Raw genomic sequence first — 20,896 nt, forward strand, 5'->3', positions numbered from 1 at the left:
GCTGCGATCGCTACAGTACTCCCCCTTTAGTCGGGACCGCTGGAGTGGTCCAGACGATACTGGCGTGAGAGCGTAATGCTGCAATGATGCTCGGAAGTCCGTCGATCCTGGTGGTGCTACACGTTGCTGGGTCCTGGAGGCGCCGGAGTGTGACGGCGTGACCGCTCCAGGAGCGCCGGCTCGTTGCGGCGGCTTTGCTGAGGGCTGCGTGTTGTAGCGTCGACATCGACGTTTGACCATAGGAACCGTAGTGTGGTTCGCAACGATCGCGGGCCGGTCCACGATTGGTGGAAGGAATCGGTGTAGATCAGGAGATGCTGGCTTGTCGCGGTGGTCTGCTACTGGGCGTAGGCTCGTGTGACGTCTTGGTTGCGGTGGAGCCTGTTACCAACGTGGGCCGCCAGGCGTTGTGGCGAGGCCGGTTGCGTAACGTGGGGCTGTCGATCGCTGGCAGCAAGCTCACCCAGCCTGTACCGGACAGAGAGTATGGTCCGAGGCTGCAAGTGGCTTCTGTTTGGAAAGGGACGTCTTCGATGCCGTTGTTGTTGTTGCGTTGCCGGAGCTGGTGGTTCCCGTTAGCGGTAGCGCAGGGGAATCGTGACTCGCCGCTGTGATCGGGTGACGGTCGGTGCGGGTGCCTGTTGGAGTGCTCCGTTAGGTGTCGATGGGCCGGTTATTTGCGGTGTGTAGCAAGGCTTGAGCCGGTCCACCGAAATGTTGGTCGCCCTGCCATTTACTAGGACGCGGAAGAATTTTGCCTGCCGTTCCAAGACTTCGTGGGGACCGTGATAGGGTGGCGTTAGCGCAGGTCTCACGGAGTCGTCGCGGACGAAAACGTGGGTGCACGTGTGGAGATCCGCGTGGATGAAGGCTCTTGTCGTGTTTCCATGCCATGCCGTGGCCGTTGGCTGGATCTTCGCCATGCTGTTTCGGAGTTCTTTGACGAAATCCGACTGCGCTGGCTGTGTCGCAGGATGCTCAGACAGGAACTCGCCCGGGATGCGCAGGGTCGTGCCGTACACCAATTCTGCCGGTGAGGACTTGATGTCGTCCTTGAACGTAGTCCGGAGCCCAAGTAGAATTAGTGGTAGGTGTTCCGACCAGTGGCTGGTGTCCTTGCACATGATGGATGCTTTCAGCGTGCGGTGCCATCTCTCAATCAAGCCGTTGGCTTGAGGATGGTAGGGAGTTGTTCGCAAGTGTCTACTGCCAAGGGTTCGAGCTAACTCGGCGAAGAGTGACGACTCGAATTGGCGTCCTTGGTCAGTAGTGATAGCGGCTGGGACTCCGAACCGCGAGATCCAACCGGAAACGAGTGTTGAGGCTACTGTGGTGGCAGTTATGTCTGTCATCGGGATCGCTTCGGGCCATCGGGTAAACCTGTCTATGATGGTCAGACAGTACCGATACCCTTGGCTTGGTTGAAGTGGACCCACGATGTCGAGGTTGAGGTGTGCGAAACGGGTGTCGGTTGCGGGGTAACGCACGAGCGGGCTGTGGTTGTGCCGACCGACCTTGGAGCGCTGGCAGCTGATACAGTTCCTTGCGAACGTGATGCTATCCTTGTTGATGCCGGGCCAAACGAATCTCTGTGTTATCAGCTTGGCGAAGGCTTTGGCTCCCGGATGATGGAGGTCGTGCGTTTGTCGGAGAACCTGCTCGCGGAACCGGCGGGTGATGTACGGGCGGATGTTACCGGTAGGACAGTCACAGTAGATTTCCTTGTCGCTGTTCGGCACTTTGACTCGCTGGAGCAGCAAATCCGTTGCAATTTTTCCAGAGAGCACGTCTGCCAACTCTGGATCGCTTGCCTGGTCGTCAGCCAACTCGTTGAAATCGAGAGCTGGCGTCGACTGGATCTGCTCGATGCGTGAGAGGAAATCGGCGGCGACGTTCTGTGTGCCCTCGACGTGGCGGATGTCGGAGGTGAACTGAGCGATGTAATCCAACTGCCGCGCTCGTCTCGGGGAAGCCTTCTCCGGATTTTGTTGTAGCGCATACACCAACGGCTTGTGGTCGGTGACGACGTGGAACGCCCGGCCCTCCAGCAAGTCCTGAAAGTGCTTCACTGCCAGGTAGATCGCCGTCAGCTCGCGATCGTACGTTGAGTAGCGGGTCTGCGCTGGCGTGAGCTTCTTGCTGAAGAAACCTAGCGGCTGCAACTGGTTGTCCACGATTTGATGAAGCGCAGCTCCGGCGGCGAAATCGGACGCGTCAACCCAGAGGGACAACTCGGCGGATTTGGCGGGGTGGCTCAATAACGTGGCGTTGGCCAGCTGGCGTTTGCACTCGTCGAATGCCCTTTTAGACTCTTCGGTCCATTCGAGTGGAGTGCGGTCGTTCTTCTGGTTCCCTGGAGTCAGATTCAGCAGCACACCTTGATGTTCCATTGCCTTCGGGATGAACCGACGATAGAAATTAATCGTGGCCAGGAAACGTTTGAGCTCGACCACTGTCTTTGGTAGTGGGAACTCCTGAATCGCCTCGACGCGCGCTGGTAATGGACGGATCCCCTGGGGTGTTACTAGGTGTCCGAGGAAGGTAGTGGTCTCTCGGAACAGTTCACACTTGCCAAGGTTGATCGCCAGGTTTGCTGAGGTTAGCCGCTGGAAAAGCTGTCGTAGATGCTGTTCGTGTTCCTCGGGTGACGATGAAGCCACGATGATGTCGTCCACGTACGGAAACACACAGTCCAAACCACGAAGGACGTCGTGGATGAGACGCTGAAACGTCTGGGCAGCGTTGCGTAAGCCGAAAGACATCCTGGTGAACTCAAATAGCCCGAAAGGGGTCGTGATGGCAGTCTTCGGAATATCCTCTGGGTGTATCGGGACCTGGTGATAGGCCTTGTGGAGGTCGACCTTGGAGAACACCTTCTTGCCATGCAGGAACATGGTGAAGTCCTGCAGGTAAGGCAGAGGATATCGATCGGGAACAGTCTGCGCGTTGAGGGCCCGGTAATCCCCACACGGTCGCCAGGTACCATCGGCTTTTTGAACCATGTGGAGAGGGCTGGCCCAACAACTCTTGGATGGGCGACATATTCCGAGTCGCATCAGGTTCTCGAACTCAGTCCGCGCTGCTTCGTATTTCTCCGGGCTCAATCGCCGTGGGCGCGCGAAGGATGGCTGGCCGGTCGTTTCTATTCGGTGTGTTACCGTGCTGGGAGTTGTGGCGTCAAGAGGCGTTAGCGTTGTGAGCCCAGGAAAGTCGGCGATCAAGCTGGCATGCTTCGAAGCAGCATCGAAAGCTTTGATCGAGGGCATGGACGACTCATCTGGGGTTCCTTCCACTCGCAGACTGGTCGAGTTGTCGACCAGGCACTTGTTCCTCATATCGACTAAGAGGTGGAAGTGGGCGAGGAAGTCTGCGCCGATGATGGGCGCTTTCACGTCTGCTACCACGAATTTCCACAGAAACTCCCGCCGCAGCCCGAGGTTGAGGCTCGTGAGTGTTTCGCCGTATGTCCTGATCGGTGTGTTGTTGGCCGCGTATAACACGATGTCCGTGGGTTGAATCCGGGCCTCGTGTAGGCGGCGCGGGAGAATGGAGACGTCGGCGCCGGTGTCCACTAGAAATCGTTGGTTAGATCGACGGTCCCATACCAGAAGTCGATTTCCGTGGCTGGTTATGGCGTCGATCGCGGCGTCGTCGTCCCCGGGGTCGCGTCATGCCTGCCCGGTGGGGGCGGCAGGCGACGCGGAGTGGCTGCATGGAGGGGAGCAGTTCCTGGCTTCGTTGCCGTAACGCCGGTGATAACGGCACACCCTCGGGCCATCGTGGCGGGGCTCATCGCGTACACCGGAGTTGGCGCGACGACGGGAACGCGAACGTTGACGGGAAACGGTGGTCGTCAATTTTGCAACAGAACGTGTCAAATCCGAGACCATCTGGCGCAGTTCGGCAATTTCAGTGCTGGGCGGTGCCGCTACCGCGCTCACACTTACTTGTCCTGCTACATTCATTCCCCTGAGACTTAGGGAATCGATGATGGCGTCGGCAACAGCCATCTTTTCGGTGATGGTTCCGCGGTACGCGATCACGGCCGACTGTGCGTGAGGTGGTAGGCGAGACGCCCAGAGGTCTACCAGCACGGTTTCGCCCACTGTACCGTTTGCCCTCCGCTTCATGTCTGCGAACAGCTCTGACGGGCGCCTATCGCCCAGGTCCATGTCCGCCAGCAACCGCTGCAACCTACGCTGCTGGCTTTCCTCGAAATGATTGAGGATCGTCTGCTTCGCGAAGGCGTATTTGTCTTTGTCGGGAGCGGAATCTAGCAAAGGGCGGAGAGCTAACGTGGTTCGGACCGGTATCTGTGCAAGGACAATATGAAAACGGCGAGCGTCTGCACGCTCGGTTATCCCGACCGCGGCGAACCAGTGCTCGAGAGCCCAGAAGAAACCGTCCACGTCGTCCGTGTCCATCTCCGGGGGACGGATCTGGAACCCTCGGGCAGCATCCACATTTCCGGCCTCCTCATCGAAATGTGGGCGAGGCGGAGGGGGCGGATTGCGTGTGCCCGGCGTGGTGGGAACGGCTGTTGGTTTTGATGGGACCGTTGACGGGTTAACAGTGCCAGTGGCCTGTTTCGCTACCGGCGAATGTTCCAACGACATGGTGTTCTTGAAACACGCAAGCACAAACGACGCAAACCAACACACGTGGAGGTAAAGACCTGTCCGAACACGTTGGGTCGTGTTTTTTTCGCACGAACGTGGTGACGATGTGTAATGTACGCCGTCACTGCTTTTAGTCTGTACAGAGGTCACCGCACTCGGAAAAATCGCGCACGACGATCGATATTGGTTCACGTTCGAACCTGATCGCGAGCGGGTGGCGTTGCTTTTTTCCTTCAGAAAACACGTTCGTTCCTGTTCGCGGGCGGGTGGCGTCGTTTCAAACTGAAGAAAACACGTTCGTTCCTGTTCGCGGGCGGGTGGCGTTGTTTCGAACTGAAGAAAACACATTCGTTCCTGTTCGCGCGAGGGTGGAGTTTTTTTGCACCGTTCGTGAACTTGTTAGAACGTGAACGCACACGTTGCCACTGCTGCACCTGGTGGCTGGGATGCACACACTTTTTACACCAACGGAAGAAAAAATGCACTGCTCACTCTTACTCTTTCGAACGTCGGGGTCACCAGTTTGTCAATCCTCGGGTATTTCCCTCAGCTTGCCTTTTTTAATAACGATAGAGACGAGAGGAGTTGTAGTTTCAGTCACATTTATTCATCACATTCAGTATTGCACGCACGAAGTGGGTTCGCGAGAGAGAAAAACGTGTGGATTCGTTGAACGCCGAAATACAAAAAGCCAAGATTCAAGGATTCGCTTGAACAGGTGCGTCGCGCAGCCAGCGTTTATACGCGTGGCTTGGCTACCTGATCTGTGATCACCTTGGCTCGAGCTGCGATCGCTACAGTTCCATTCTGCTTTTTCGTGTAAATGCTATTCTAACCATACCAAGCCGTGATCGTCTCTCTCTCTCTCTCTCTCTCTCTCTCTCTCTATCTATCTATCTCTCTCTCTCTCCCTCTCTCTCTCTCTCTCGTCCAAATTCCAGGCAATTTTGTCCATATCTATTTGGGGGACTTGCACTTTTTTATTACTTTCAATTGGCTTTACACGATGTGTACTGCTGCAGCAACTGCTTGCACTTTTTGCCCATGCGTATTCTCCTTTTCATTTTTTGTTCCATTTGGCACGTTCTGTTGCCTCCTCTTTTTCCACTTCACGTAATTCTTCCACCTTATTCACATCGCACTAGAGTTCCCGGCAAACTTTGTTCTGCCATTCGACTCCTGAGGCCTTTATTGAGGATGTTGCATGTACAGTTTTTAATACAACATAACGGAAAGGAAAGCGCTGTCGAACGGCAGAATTCGGATGCATGGCTGATAAGTGCGCGTTGTTTAAGTATCATGACTGATAAGGCGTCTTAGCAGCCACGATAGCCCCTAACGTCTGCATGGTGTGGCTTCGTAACAAAACCAGGTTTTTTTCAAAATAATCTTACGTCTTTGCTTACCTGTTTTAAATTCCCTTACTTTTTGCCTGTTTTAAATTCACTCTCTCCTTATAGAGGCAAGGCACATAAACTTTTTATAATTTATTTACATAATTCATGGAGATGGATAAGAATTTGCTGATTCAGTAAATATTAGTTTAGAAACCAAAAGCAATTAATTTGGCAAAAATTGATTTAATAATCCGACAAAAATACGTGAATAAGGCTGTTTGCTTCATAGTTGAGAGCTCATATTCAAGCGTATTTCTCTCCAAGTTCATAACTCGTAACGATTCTTCTCTCAACAAGACTGCCTTTCTGAATCATAAAATAAAATTAGAAACGTTTAAACCCAGAAAAAGTGGATTGTTCGCAAAATGACCACAATAACAACCATTCGTAAACCTTTGCATGGTTGTTATTGTGATCATTTGCATAATACAATAGATCGGATATGCAGTTAACCTGTTTCAATCAATTCGTTTAAAAATCGCGAAAATATATCATACATTCAAGACGCTTACAAGACTCTTTTAAGCTACGTACCTTAGATGAAAGCGATTTACTTTGAAATTAGAACAATCTTAATAAATATTATCGACCAGAAATGAACACTTGTAAAGAAATGTTAGTTGCATCAACAATAAGAAATACTGAACAAAAGATTGGATTTGACCACACTACAAAAGATAGAACAATGTAGTGAAAACTGCAATGTAACGACAACTTGACAGTAAAGGCAACGTGAACCTCAACAACGACATCACTGAGTACGAGATAAAAATCAGAAGAATCGTTCAGAAATCGTATCGACCCAGCATCACCAGACATGAGAAGCATGCCGCAACAATAGACCCCATCAGAGAACGTTTCTATGCACCCATGAAACATCGAGCGAAATATCAACCACTAACGAGAAGATGCTGAGTTGTTTCAAGAAATTTACATTTGTACTTTAGCTTTTGTTTACACAGAATTAATCAAAGAGACAAGGAGCCCAAATTCTTCGTCGCCTTCACGAAACCCCTCAATGATGGCAGAGTATTGATGGCCAGCATCTTCAACGGGAATCTGCTGTACGAAGAAATACTATATTCTATGAATAATGTTAGGAAATATGTTTATGTGTAGTTTATTAGGATAATAGTGTCAAAAATGCCATAAAGCGTAGGAACCCGCGAGGCAAAAAGCTATAGGCGTTACGCTGTAGAGGCGTTACAACCGTTAGGGAAGAGAGAATCGCGAACGAAGAGAGAGAGCCGAGAGGCCAAAAAACAGGATAAAAACAGCGCGCGCGACTGATACGGCGTCCTGTGCAAAATTGTAGATCGAAAAGTAAAGAAGACACTAAATTTGTGGTTTCGAGCGAAACCAGTATCAACCAACAAATTGTGTCTAATTTTCATTTTCATTACGTTGGAATAACATTTCCAACATTTCCACAAATTTAGTACTTCGATTGTGGACAACATTCCACGTTGAGTAAGTGAAGCCAGGAAGAGTGCCGCACCAACCGCGAAGTGTCCGGAAATGTGTTTGTTCGCGAGATTGTGACGGTGACTTCGTCTCAATCCACCACGAGTGACGTCAGGAGATGGAGCCCGCTGCAGCCGTGACATCGCCAAGAAGAGGACAAGCGGAAGGGCGACAACCGTCGGTGAACTCGTCGTCGTCGTCGTCTACGGACACGGCGACCGAAAACGACGAGAATCGTTCGATAGCAGGAGTCGGCATCGAGGACCAGCCTATCGGCGCGCAAAATGGCCAAGCAGTAGGCGAGATCCGGCCCGTCGGCGTGAGAAATGCCGGCCAAGCCGAAGTCTCGCTAGAGGCACAATGGCTCGCGATCGAGAGGGCCAAAATCGATCTCGAACGCCGAGAACTAGAGATCCGAGCCAAGGAGCTCGAGTTGAGGATGAAAGAAGAACGGAAGGTTACCTTCACGGAGGACCCTAGAAGAGGGTCGACGCTCCCTCGCGAGAGCGAATATCGCCATCACGCGGGAAGGGAGCCAGAATGGCCAGCCGCGATGGCACCCGGGCTGAACGCCCCGGTCATCGAACCGGCAAGGCAAGATGGTCGTCTTGCATCAAACTTCGACCAAAATCTTGGCCGAGCAAGCCAAGTAAACCACCAACCCGTGGCAGAACACCAGTGGATGCAATCGTTAGATGCGACGTACGGTCCCGGACCGAGCGGCGCGTTCGGTATAACTAGAAATGGACGAAGCGCGTCTCTACCCGAGAACGTTGACCCTGAGGAGAGGCCGACGCTCCCGTGCAACCATGGCGACGCGCGAACGCGTAACCATGGCGACGAGAGAACGCCACCAGAATGGCGGATGGGAGCCAGTTCGTCGGCGATCCACCCGCTACAATCCGCCCGGCACGCATTGGACAATGCTGCCCGGGCCACCCAACCAACGGTAGAAGCAGGGCCATCGAGGCAGGAAACGGCACGCACAACTGACTTTACCGGCCACCAGCATCCCGACTACACCCGGTGGCGTGAGCCGCTGGACCAGAGAAACGGTATGGGCACGAGTTATGGTGCATTCGGTGCCGCGACGGAGGATGATGGATTTGGTTACGCTAGGCAGCCACTATCACAGACAGCGCTGCCGTGCCAGAGTGCATCGGGCACTATGTGGCTCACCCAAGCACAAAGATCGGCGAGAGAACTAACGCGCAAGGAGAATATCCCGAAGTTTAACGGCGACGCGCGACAATGGCCGATGTTCATCGCGAGATTCGAAGCATCCACGACCCTCTGTGGATATTCGGAGGAGGAAAATTTAATCCGGCTGGCGGATGCACTGCGAGGACCAGCATACGATGCGGTAGAGCACTTGCTGCTGTTACCAGGCGGCCTTCAGGAGACGCTGCGAACGCTCCGCATTCGCTTCGGAAGGCCGGACCTGATCGTCGATGCCATGGTGGAAAAAATCCGAAGTCTACCACCACCTCGAGCGGAGCGCCTCGAAACAATCGTTGAATACGGATCGGCGGTGCGAAATCTTTGCGCCACCATACGCATAACCGGCCTTAAAGAGTACGAGTGCAATGTTACGCTGCTAAAGGAGCTCACCGGTAAGCTGCCAGCGACAATGCGGCTAGATTGGGCGCTGCGAAAACAAAACATGGCGCCAGTGACTCTCCTGAAGTTCGGAGAGTGGATCAGCGAGTTGGCCGATGCCGTGAGTGGCGAGATTTCCCTTTCGCTTCCGAGTCGTCTGACAAATGAGGCCCAACGACAGAAGGAGACGACAAGGCAGTCCTCACCGAAAAAGATATGCGTAGGCACGCATGGAGTATCAAAACGGCACTGCCTAGCATGTGATGAGGGATGTTCATCACTGAATGAGTGCCGGCGCTTCAGCGACATGGATCCAGCGATGCGACACCAAATCGTGAAAGACGGCGATCTCTGCCGAAACTGCCTCCGGCTGCACCGTGGGAACTGCCGAAACAATGGCTGCGGCGTGAAGGGATGCGCGAAGAAACACCATCGATTGCTCCATGACCATTATCACTCCAACGAGCACACGCGCACAAATCACACACCCGAGCACGAGCGAGTTCGCGAAAACACACAGATCACTCGACAACGTAACGACGCCGACCTCCAGCGACCACCCACACCAAGCAGCTTCCACAACACGACGGAACACGGCACCACACAATCTAGGAGCTGCCTAGCATTACACTACACACGCAATGACGGCGACGCGCTGCTTAGGTATGCGCCGATTACGCTGTACGGAAAAAACCGCTCCATCCAGACCGTCGCGCTGATGGACGAAGGGTCGACCCGTACCTTCTTGGACCACGACCTGCTCAATGAGCTGGAACTCGAAGGCACGCCGCGTCCCATATGTCTGAGCTGGACGGGTGACACCACGCGAGAAGAATCAGACTCATTACAGATTGATTGCGTGTTGGTTGGAGCGGCTGACTCGTCGAATGCTTACAGGCTCACAAAAGTCCACACCATCAAGAAACTGTCGCTCCCAACACAAACGATGTGCGTTCGCAGCATGGGACGGCACTTCCAGCACTTAAAGGGCCTACCAGCCACGTCCTACCGCAACGCAGTTCCTCGGTTATTGATCGGTGCCGATCACTGCCATCTGATCAACGGCCTGGAACACAGGGAAGGACAAATAGGTGAGCCAATTGCGGTGAGATCACGGCTGGGTTGGACGATACACGGCCCACTCCGCGGCCTATCCTTGCTCACCGAAAGCCAGCCCACATACGAGGCAAACGCAGGAACAGTCGAGTCGGAAGGAAATGATGCCGTGTCCAACGGTAACCTGGCCGACGAGTGTTCCAAATGTATGGAATCACCTAGCCAAATGCTGATGGACGATGACAACAAACGCCAACGGGCGCACACCTTGAGCAGCAGTTCCGATACATCATTGTCGATTAGCAGCAGCAGCATCTCTTCGATATCATCGTCCAGCTCGTCAAGCATGTCCAATTCGTCCAGTCCGTCATCTCCAGCCGTTCTGAGTTCTTATGTGAAAGATCGTAGCGCACCGGCACTGAAAAGAGTGAACAGTGCTTCGAATGAGGAACGCGAAAGTGACCGCGAAAGTGAACTCACGATTATTCAGTCATTGCGCGACCGTGAAGAACCAACCCGGATGCCAGCGCCAGATGGAGTACTCCCGGCAGCGACGACACCACCGACGATCCGCAGCATTCGCGATGATTCCTGCCTAACTGACGCCACCACCAAACCGCCCGATGATCAACGCCGTTACTCGTCCGGAGAAGATCAAACTTGGCCCGGCTTAAGGAAGTGCGCGACGAAGATAGGCAGCGATCGCAGTGTGAAGCGTACTGGCACTGCACGAGAGTTTAGCGGCAGACCCAATGTGATGTGGAGCTGTAATTCGCCGATCGCAACGTTCCTTGGCAACTGCAGCGATGTGTTCATACGCCTCGCCAAATGTTCACTGGCTGTTGTAATGCACATCCTCTTAAAAATGATTCAATTTCTTATGGTTACTTTCAGGACGTTGATTTACCTGCTACTGGATGTCGAGGACAGATCCACCATAACTCTGAATCGTATCGTCCTTGGCAGCTCTAACGGGAGCACGCCGCCAGCGATATCCGATGATGCGGAAGCCGCTGCGCAGTCATCCTGGAAAGCAGCACAAAATTACTCGAAACAGTGCTGGGCGATGTGGGTGCGTGTATACTTACCTACACTAGCAAAACGAACGAAGTGGTTCGAATCGGTGATACCACTAGAATTAGGCGAAATCGTGATCGTCGTTGATCACATGTTCCCGCGCGGCGAGTAGCCGAAAGGCCGAGTAACGGAAGTGACCGAAGAAAGATAGTGACGGACAGGTACTACGCGCGCGCGTACAAACCGCGAAGAAAAGAAATACGATAGGCCGGTCACGAAACTCGACATACGGCCACGCGGTAGTTAAGTAAACAACAAAAGCAGAAATAGAAGAAGGTAGTAGGATCAGTAGAGATGTAGGAATAAGTGAGATAGATAGCAGAACTCACAGTGGCTCCTACGCAAAAAGATCGTGGTGTTAGAAGGACATCACTGGGAGGTGGAAATGTCAAAAATGCCATAAAGCGTAGGAACCCGCGAGGCAAAAAGCTATAGGCGTTACGCTGTAGAGGCGTTACAACCGTTAGGGAAGAGAGAATCGCGAACGAAGAGAGAGAGCCGAGAGGCCAAAAAACAGGATAAAAACAGCGCGCGCGACTGATACGGCGTCCTGTGCAAAATTGTAGATCGAAAAGTAAAGAAGACACTAAATTTGTGGTTTCGAGCGAAACCAGTATCAACCAACAAATTGTGTCTAATTTTCATTTTCATTACGTTGGAATAACATTTCCAACAATAGCGTAGGGAAAAGAATGAACAGCATTGGTAAGATTATATCCTTAAACCATTTCTCAGCTTGATCACTTCAATGATCCACCACAACCTTTGCAACAAGAAAACCATGCTGTGCTGCTATAACTTGCAACAAAATGTTAAACAACAAACAGAAACGCAGAAACGCGTTAAACAACAAACTGGAAACAACAGAAACGCTCTACAGCAACATTACCATCACGAGCTCTCCGACAACGTTCTACAGAAACATCACCAGTTACCAGCATCGGAATCCTCGGATCTGTCGCTCTGACTACTCTGACACACAGATTGAGAGTACAAAAGTGATTCAAAGTTCAATGGGTCTTTGCAACGAAAAGAAAATAACGCAGTATTTCAACCGATCATCTACCGAACAGAAACAACGGAAACATTAATTATTTACATATGTTCCTGTAACCGTCACTGAACGAATGCAGATTAAAATTTAAACTGTACAGTGCGCAGCAGTGTTCGGAAAGCGCAAATAGTAAAATCGATCAAACACTAATTGAGATCACTGATCGAAAGAAGTTCTATAGAAATGCCAGCTGCCAACTGTGAAGAAATGGATGAAAAAGTAGTCGATCGATTCGATCGATTTGTGCTACGCTATACAGCAAATGTAATTGGACGAGAGCGCCAACAACAGAAAGAGGTACATCAACTTGAATATGGAATATTTAGAGTCGTGCCGGCGCTTCCGTGATTTTCGAGGCAATGGTTGGTGGTGACAACATTGTTGGTGATCAATGCTGGCGATGCGGTTTAACATGGATATGGGACAACCAAAAGCTTAGGAAAATATGTGGGAATTAAGCAATATGTACAAATTGTACAATATTTTGTTAGGCAGGGACAATAGGAGTTAGGATTTCTTAATGTAATAGGAAAAAATATGCGGATAGATTATATAGCTAGAACGCGATGGAAAGGCCTGAAATAAGAACGTTGAGATTTAGGGGAAAGAAATGCTTCGAAGTAGAGGGAAAGGAGCTGATGGAATAGGAGATGACAAATGAATTAGAAGTTTGTTTAGGTGTCCTAGTATTAAGTGAATGGATTATGTTTTTAGTATTGAACAGGTTTGCATCTTAACAAGCCATTAAAAATGCAAACCTGTATGGAGGGCTCCATACATATTCAAAACGTATCTGTAAAATAATTATTGTTGAAAATATCATATGATGGTGTCGAATGATTGGTCCTACTGCGCCGAAACTGTGGAATGAATTATGATGAAAAGTAAGTATATACTTGAAGGAGCAGTTAGACACATTTGAATGTAATCGGGGTAAGAATGGCGTGGTGGTAGAATAATCTCTGCCTGGCGATTGACAACATTTCCACCCACATACAACACAACACAACACACAACAGCCTATCCCACTACAGCCTCTATCGCCAAGTGAAAATAACCAGGCGCCCCCATCGAGACTTGGAGCGTTCGATAGTCGAAACAAATATTAGGAAGCTGCTCCTTTCGACTATAGACTTTACGAATCACCACTACTCCACCCTTAATTCGCCTATCGCGCTAATGACCGAATAGATGAAATAGTTACAAGAACTGGTGCCACGTTCATTTTCTGTTTCTATTATTCTAAAATGTAGCCTACAAAAAGCGTACAAACTTCTCTGTTAAACTCTTCATCATACTCGCCAGTCGCTTAGTGTTTCTACTATTAGTGAATAACATTCTGCATTCACTTCAGCATAACAAGCCTGTCAACAAGCAGCAGCACCATGCAGTTCTTTGGTAACGTTTTACTAAAGATTTTCAACTGACCATCATGAGTCAAATGGCTATATTTATTCAAGTTTAGCGGTTTTCCTTAAACTACTTTAGTAGTAAAAGGAGGTAAAAGGAAGTAAAAATTTCCCCGCTGATCTCATCTGGTGGAGAACCTGTGAAGTTCATCAAATTCAATCATTCACCAATTTGGACACAGTTTCGCAAACCATTGTTTGTTTCCGGTACTTTATGTTAAGCTCCTGCGGTTGCAATGATTGTTGCTGAAGAGCAATGATTGTTGGTTGAACATCAAAATGTTAACGTTTAAAAGTTTTGTTGTTTATTTTTTTGAAGAATCAACATTCGCGTCTGCACTTGGTAACGTTTAAAGATTTTGACCCCCTCAGTTTTATAAATATAACATGCTATTTTTGCAACCTAGCATCACTTTACTCATATGTTTTATTTGTATGTCCCTTTTACTTTTCATCCTGCCTTTCCTTTTCCGCACTATTGTACGTACTGCCTAAGAGATGTAATATGTCTTGAGTTGCTATTCTAACTGCAGGAAATAACTGCTTTGGAAGAAGGAATCTCTTTCTCCAACAAGTTTTGCTCTACGATGCGTATAAATGTACTATCACGTTCCACCGTACTGTGAATCACCATTTGTTTTTCCTGCTAATTCGATCTGTTAAGGATGGTTTTATCGTTTTATTTTCATCACAGTCTGTTTGCATTATTCGCACATTATCCTTCACAAATCAATTACTAAATCCTTTGCCTTTAAAATCAGGACATTGGACACTTTCCATTGGCCTCCCCCCCTGCTTGGAAACACTGACTCTCCTCCAGTCATATTTATTCTTTGCTCTATTCTGTTTTCTCTTCTTGTATGATGAACCATCAGTGTTAACTAAGATCAGGTTAACTTCCGCATGAAGATAGCGAACGTGAACTTGATCTCCTGAAATACTACTCCACCGAAGATCGACCTGGCCGTGTTGGTAAGATAGAATGGTTCTGAAAGCGGAATTGAAAGATTAGCTATCGATACGCAAGTAACCTTCACGCGTCCGTTTACGAACCTTCAATACACAAATGATTTCAATGGTTAGGGTCATTTTTGTAGCTTCTAGCCAGTCGACACTCTTCGATGGGTATAATGGATGTGGTGCAAACGGAGATAACGAAACGCGCATAACTGTAGAGGTAAAATTTTGAAATTTTAGTAACTAACAATATTCATCGCTGTTATGAACAATAAAAAAAACCTACTCAAAATGTGTGTATACTAAGAAAAATGCATCAAAAGTTCACCGAGAGTTTCCTTATTTTCAAGCATTACAACACAAAACAGTGCTTGAACTGGTTGTAAAGAGAATAAGGTTTTCTATTAACTTTGGCAGGAAATTGTCCGATCATGCGTCTTCCGGTGTGAGTTCCGATTGGTGGCGCTGCTAAACTTTGCCGTGCCGTGACGCCCGTGCCGTATAATATCATATCATAAAGTATATCCATTACAAAAGGGAAACCCATCGAACGATCACTTTTTTTGTATGCTAGGGACGAAATCGAAAAAACCACCCTCAAATTCCCGGATGCTTTCCGCGATCACTCTGCGTCACCGAGCCATGGCAAAAAATTTCATAACTTTAACCTTTGACCGAGCCAAGTGTCGCAAAATCGTCTTCTTGCGTGGCGAAAACACATCATCGTGTTACAGCATCTGTCCCACGGGATTTCCCAGCACGCTTATGTACGCGGACACAGGTAGAGAAGTGCGTTATGTACTGTAGAATGCGTAGGCGCAGCAATGGCTGAAAAGTACAGTCCTGCAAGAACACTGTGTTTTTGAGCGTGACAAAGTAGAACAGAACACTAGCTGCGAGCGCAAAAGTTTTGAAGTTGCAGAATTTTGAAAATGTGTTGAAAAAGGACGATTTACCGTCGTGCTGTACCGACATGCAAATCATGTTGAAGCAATAAAACCATAATCATTTCGGACCACTTTCGATAATTAAATACATTTGTTGCATAAATTTTAGCATAACCAGGGATCTTCACTTGATCCTCAAACTCTGGCCCACTCTATGTTCGCCATGGTATAGCGAAAAAGAGAAAGTGGGAGTGAAAGATAGATAGAGATAGAGATAGATAGAGAGAGATAGAGATAGATGGAGAGAGAGAGAGAGAGAAAGAGAGAGAGAGAGAAAGAGAGAGAGAGAGAGAAAGAGAGAGAGAGAGAAAGAGAGAGAGAGAGAGAGAGAGAGAGAGAGATATTTCCTCTCCATCCAATAATGGCTCTGCAGGTAAGTGCTGTGGAGGATAAGTGTAGAGTGATTGCAGAACTAATTCCTCACTTTTTGTGTATTTTTTTCCATAGATCTCCAAGGCCTCTCCGACGTCAAGGATGGAGTGGAATGCACCCGCTGGACCGCATTACTCCACTGCTGGCTATTATGGTATACCAGTCCATACCGGAAACGAGAACGCCCAGGCCCCTCCGACATCGTATGTGGAGTGGAATGCAACCGCTGGACCGCAGTACCCCACTAATGGCTATTATGAGAAGCCGGCTCAACAGGCATGGCCCCATTGGCATGGCGCAACGGGACGTCGCCGCACCGGAAAGAGGAAACGTGCGGCGATTGCCATGGCGGCTAGGAATAAACAATCATTGGGTGCCGTGGTCGCGTCGTATAGATTTCTGGTGGGGGTACTCGACCAAAACATGCATCAGAAGCAGGAGCGTCAATCCCGTAGAAACAACTACTGTGGAGGGCATAGACGCATGTGAAGCGATGGGCAATCAACAAGAGTTCAAATAAATGATTCTCTACCCAAATGATTCGCCAAGTAAACACCGATTCTTAGCATCCCACACTTGAAACAACTGAAGCCTTGCTTGCGGAAACGGAAAGTTTCCTTCGGAACATAATGGCCAGCGATCAGTGATCAGCAAAACATTTTCTTAGAGTGTAAGATTTTTTTCGGCATGTTTTGTCGATACCCTTCCATGGCACGACATCCGGCTTGTGTTATGAACTCATTCACCAAATCCGCAGAGTCTGTGGCCGGAAGGTGGGAAGGGTGGAGGAAGAGATCAGTAGGGACCGATGTAGCGAGATCGATCAGGACGTTTACGTTCACATTCGCGACCGTTTTTGCTCTCCGCTTTCGCTATTGATCTGCTTAGCAATCTGATGATCAGTGTGTTTAGATCTTTTTTCCCTGCTGTTCCTGCTGAAACCAGCGAAGCGGGCTCGGTGCATGCGCTCCTTGATAGCGGCAGCCACGGCCACCGCTGCTGCTGCGGGTGCAGAGGATGAACTGTTGGTATATGCGATCGTCGGTTGTATCACATTTTCCGCCGGTGTGCTGCATGCAGCATCATTACTGAAAAGGAAATGGCAACGATGTATTAACTCGGGTGGTATATAGTGGGATGGTGCTGGAAACGTTGGAAGCCATGACCATGTTGGCTTACATGGTGTGATCGCCAGCGTCTAGCTCTACCTGATGACCGGTTGCATGTCCCCGCTTCTGGGAAGGTGTGCTGCGAGAGGCGCTGGTTCATTAGATAGTTTTCCTCGGCTTCAGGTGACCATTTCTTACGTTTGTCCGGGATTCGAAGGCTACATTTAGTACAAAGGCTGGCCAATGCTGCTGACGATGTATCCAGTGCTTTTAGTTTGCGTACGGTTGATGTGTTGCCGTAGTCGAGGAAGAATACTTCATACTCTCCGGGACGTGGAATAGAGAGCAGCTTCGCGCGATACCACAGCTCATCGTCTTCAAATTCTGCAATGCAGATCATCCCAACCTGTGGTTTATCCACATTAGCAAAAGTTGCACACACCTGAGATGCAATAGGACATTGCATCAAGTGGTTCAGTATCGCGCTCAAGTTGAAGAAAGAAGTTAGAAATCGAGTCGATGTGGCTTATGAAACAAAACTGGCCCGATGGCACATAACACATGCGTGCTGTCAATTTTTTCTCGACCAACATTTCAGCAATATTCTTTTCACCGCTTCGCATGCTTATGTAATGCACACCCTGCGCTTCTGCGAGAAACTGCACCTCTACTTCTTTCAAGGAGCACAATATTTTTGTCGTAATGTTTTCCGTAGAAACAATCATCTTACATCCTGTTTCTACCATGGACTGTAGGCACATTGGCTGAACTAATTGAACAGCCGATTTAAATCCCGCATATCACTTTTCAGCTGCGAAAATATTAGTTATTCATACAATGTGATGGCACGATCTAATGGCATTATGCCTACCTGGATAAAAATGTTTAATGAGTTTTCCACGTGGCAAATACGGGCGCGATATCTTTGGGAATTACCCTCATGGTCCTCAACCGATGGTCGCACAACAGCTGCTGGAAATGGTGTAGCAATCTGGCGTTGATTGAAGATGCTTTCGTGTTCCAAATCGGCGACAAGTTGCTTGTCCTTCAGCACGATTACAATGCTGTAATCGTCGTTCGACGTAATATCCACAATCCAAATATCATTTCGAAATTCCAACACCTTAAGCGTCAATTCGAAGCCTTCCGTTAGCTGTGTGATCCATAGCTTGATTCGCTCCTCGTCCATACCGGCAATAGCGACCATTGGTAAGTAAACCCGATGAGCGAATGCACCGTCTTCTAAGAACTGCGGTGCCAATCGTTTAAGATCAATATGCTTCACTTGCTCACGGGATCCGTAATCAACTAGTTGCACCTCGATGTTTCCGGTGTCCTCGAGCGAGCATATTTTGACTCGATACCATGTTCAGTCAGGCTGCAACTTTGCCGCAAAAACTTCACCCACCGCCAGTTCGGATAGCGTAACGGACGGCAACCCCCATTCGTAATACTCGTGTAGATCATCAATCAGCTTTGTCACACGGTCGTTCCACAGGACATTCTGAACGTGAACACAATTGGGTGATTCGACGTGAGTGACATAGACGTTGAACTTGCTCAGTAGGATGGGCATTTGAGTTATGGTTGGAGGCGCTTGACATGTAAGTGAGGGTACCAGTAGCGAAAGTATTAACCTTTAAAAATAGAACGGTCAGCATCTGATTGCTTACCTTTCGTAGATTTAAAATAAACTTACTTTTCTTCATTTGTTACATCGATCACCTGGGCCGTACAGTATTTATCGATGTATTTACTTTGCAATTCAGCTACGATGTTAGACACGTCAGCTTGAACATCACAGCCATCCTGACGGCAATTGAAAATAGCATCATGACCAAATAATTTCACTCGGAAGTTAGCTAAGCTCTTTAATTCTACCAGCTGCACTTTAAACGTTTGTCCTTTCAAACGATAGAGATCTACATCTGTAAGTAGGTGATAAATATAAGTTCTGCATTTTCAATGTCGTTACATCGATGATTCATTAGATATTTTTATACCAACCGACAAACACTTGCGAAATCAAACCATCGCTGATAAGCTGCACCTTAAGGTCGTTGCCCTGTGTTTGTAAATTGCAATAGTATTTTCCTTCTCGTAGTTGTATAAACACAGCCTCTGTCAACTTATCATTCCTCAGGTAATTTTCGATGCGCTTCTGAAGTTCTTTCACCTCACACTGCAACCGGACTTCGGGCAATGCGCATGAAATCGCAAGTGGCGCCAACCACCCAAAGCGACGTTCTAACATCCAGAGATCGTTTGGTGAAACAATGATTTTGTTGCCACTATCCACAACCTCCACTTTGTATCGTTGATTAGATTCATAGTACTTCAGCACGCGTGCTCTGTAGTATGAATTGCTCTGTGGGTGTCGTACAACCACCAACGACCCAGTGGGCAGTTTCGATGTTCTCGGATCTGGTTGTTGGTTTAGCAAAAGTTTCTGGTGTTGTTGCTGGTTACTTTTGTTACGATAATGCTTCTGCAATTATTTCTTGAGATCTTGGTAACGCTCATCGTCAATGCGCAAACGCACGTAAAAATGATCCGGAGAGTACCACCATGAGAGAACCACTTCTAACTTTGTATTTAAAGGAACGATCTGTTCTGGCAGTGTACTATTGTATGGCAAATAATCGCCCAATACAGCTTTGTGGCTAACGAAAAAAAAGATAGGATCGAGAGTTGTTTTAATCTATTCTCATCATAAATGATGCAACCTATCATGTTAGAAACTGTTTCGGTATGCATATTATTACAACAAACTCACCTTTCGATGATTCCAGTCGTGTGCCGTGGTTGTGTGCCGAGCGCGTCTACAAACAGCAACTTTTCTTTACGCTTTTTCGTTTGCATTGCTACGGGGGTTGAATTACGTTGGAGAGATGGCGTGTACTCACCGGTAGATATCCTTTTGGCAGCATCCGATGGTTGCTGTTTAGCTGTGTTTGCAGTTGAAGACGACTCGCGGTTACTGCTGCTATTTACGGGATGATTCTTCTGCGAGAGCTCATTGCTAGATGTTGTAGTCGCATGCTGAGGCTGAGGCACTAGTTCTCCCTCATACCCAGATCTTTCATTACTTGGTCCTGGCACACCTTTGGTGTTTCTGGTAAGCAGTGTTCGCAACATGTCGTCGTGCTTTCGCGATTGGCTGCTCGATCGAACGGGATGTGTCATCCACAGAAGGTAATCCGGCAGTAGAAGAAGCTGGAATTCCAGACATCGTCGGGATAATACCTTCTCCGGCAACAGCAACCGCTTCGACAGTGCAGTCGAAGCCGTATCACTGCCAAGCGTGTAATAGGGGTTTTGCTGACAATTCTGGATTATACAGGCATAAGCTAAATGTACCAACAGAATCAGGACGCGCCTCACAGCGCAGACGTTGCCCACACTGCGGCAAAGTTTTCGCAACACCGGATACGTTAGCCCGACACATCAGGGATAAGCACAAACGCACGTAAATGGCTCGGCTGCGTTTAATGAGCAATAAAGGATCAAGACCCCTTCCCTAATCGATGCCTTGTGGTACCTGTTGGATGAAAATTGGGTCTTGTATATCACGTTCCCTCTCCCCCGTGAGGGCCCCACGCGGGAAGAGCGCAATCCGCTCGGCTGAGCGGGCCATGCTCCTCGCTCAGTTTAAATGAGTTGAACTTGAGTTGCAGTTGAACTGAAGGTTGCAAACCTAGAGCGATATCCGCTCGGCTAGTAAAATAGTCTAATCGGAAGGTTGCAAACCTTGAGCGATATCCGCTCGGCTAGTAAAATAGTCTAATCGGAAGGTTGCTAACCTTGAGCGATATCCGCTCGGCTAGTAAAATAGT

This window comes from Anopheles aquasalis, chromosome 2 (genome assembly GCF_943734665.1).
Source record: "Anopheles aquasalis chromosome 2, idAnoAquaMG_Q_19, whole genome shotgun sequence".
Taxonomy (NCBI): Eukaryota; Metazoa; Arthropoda; class Insecta; order Diptera; family Culicidae; genus Anopheles; species Anopheles aquasalis.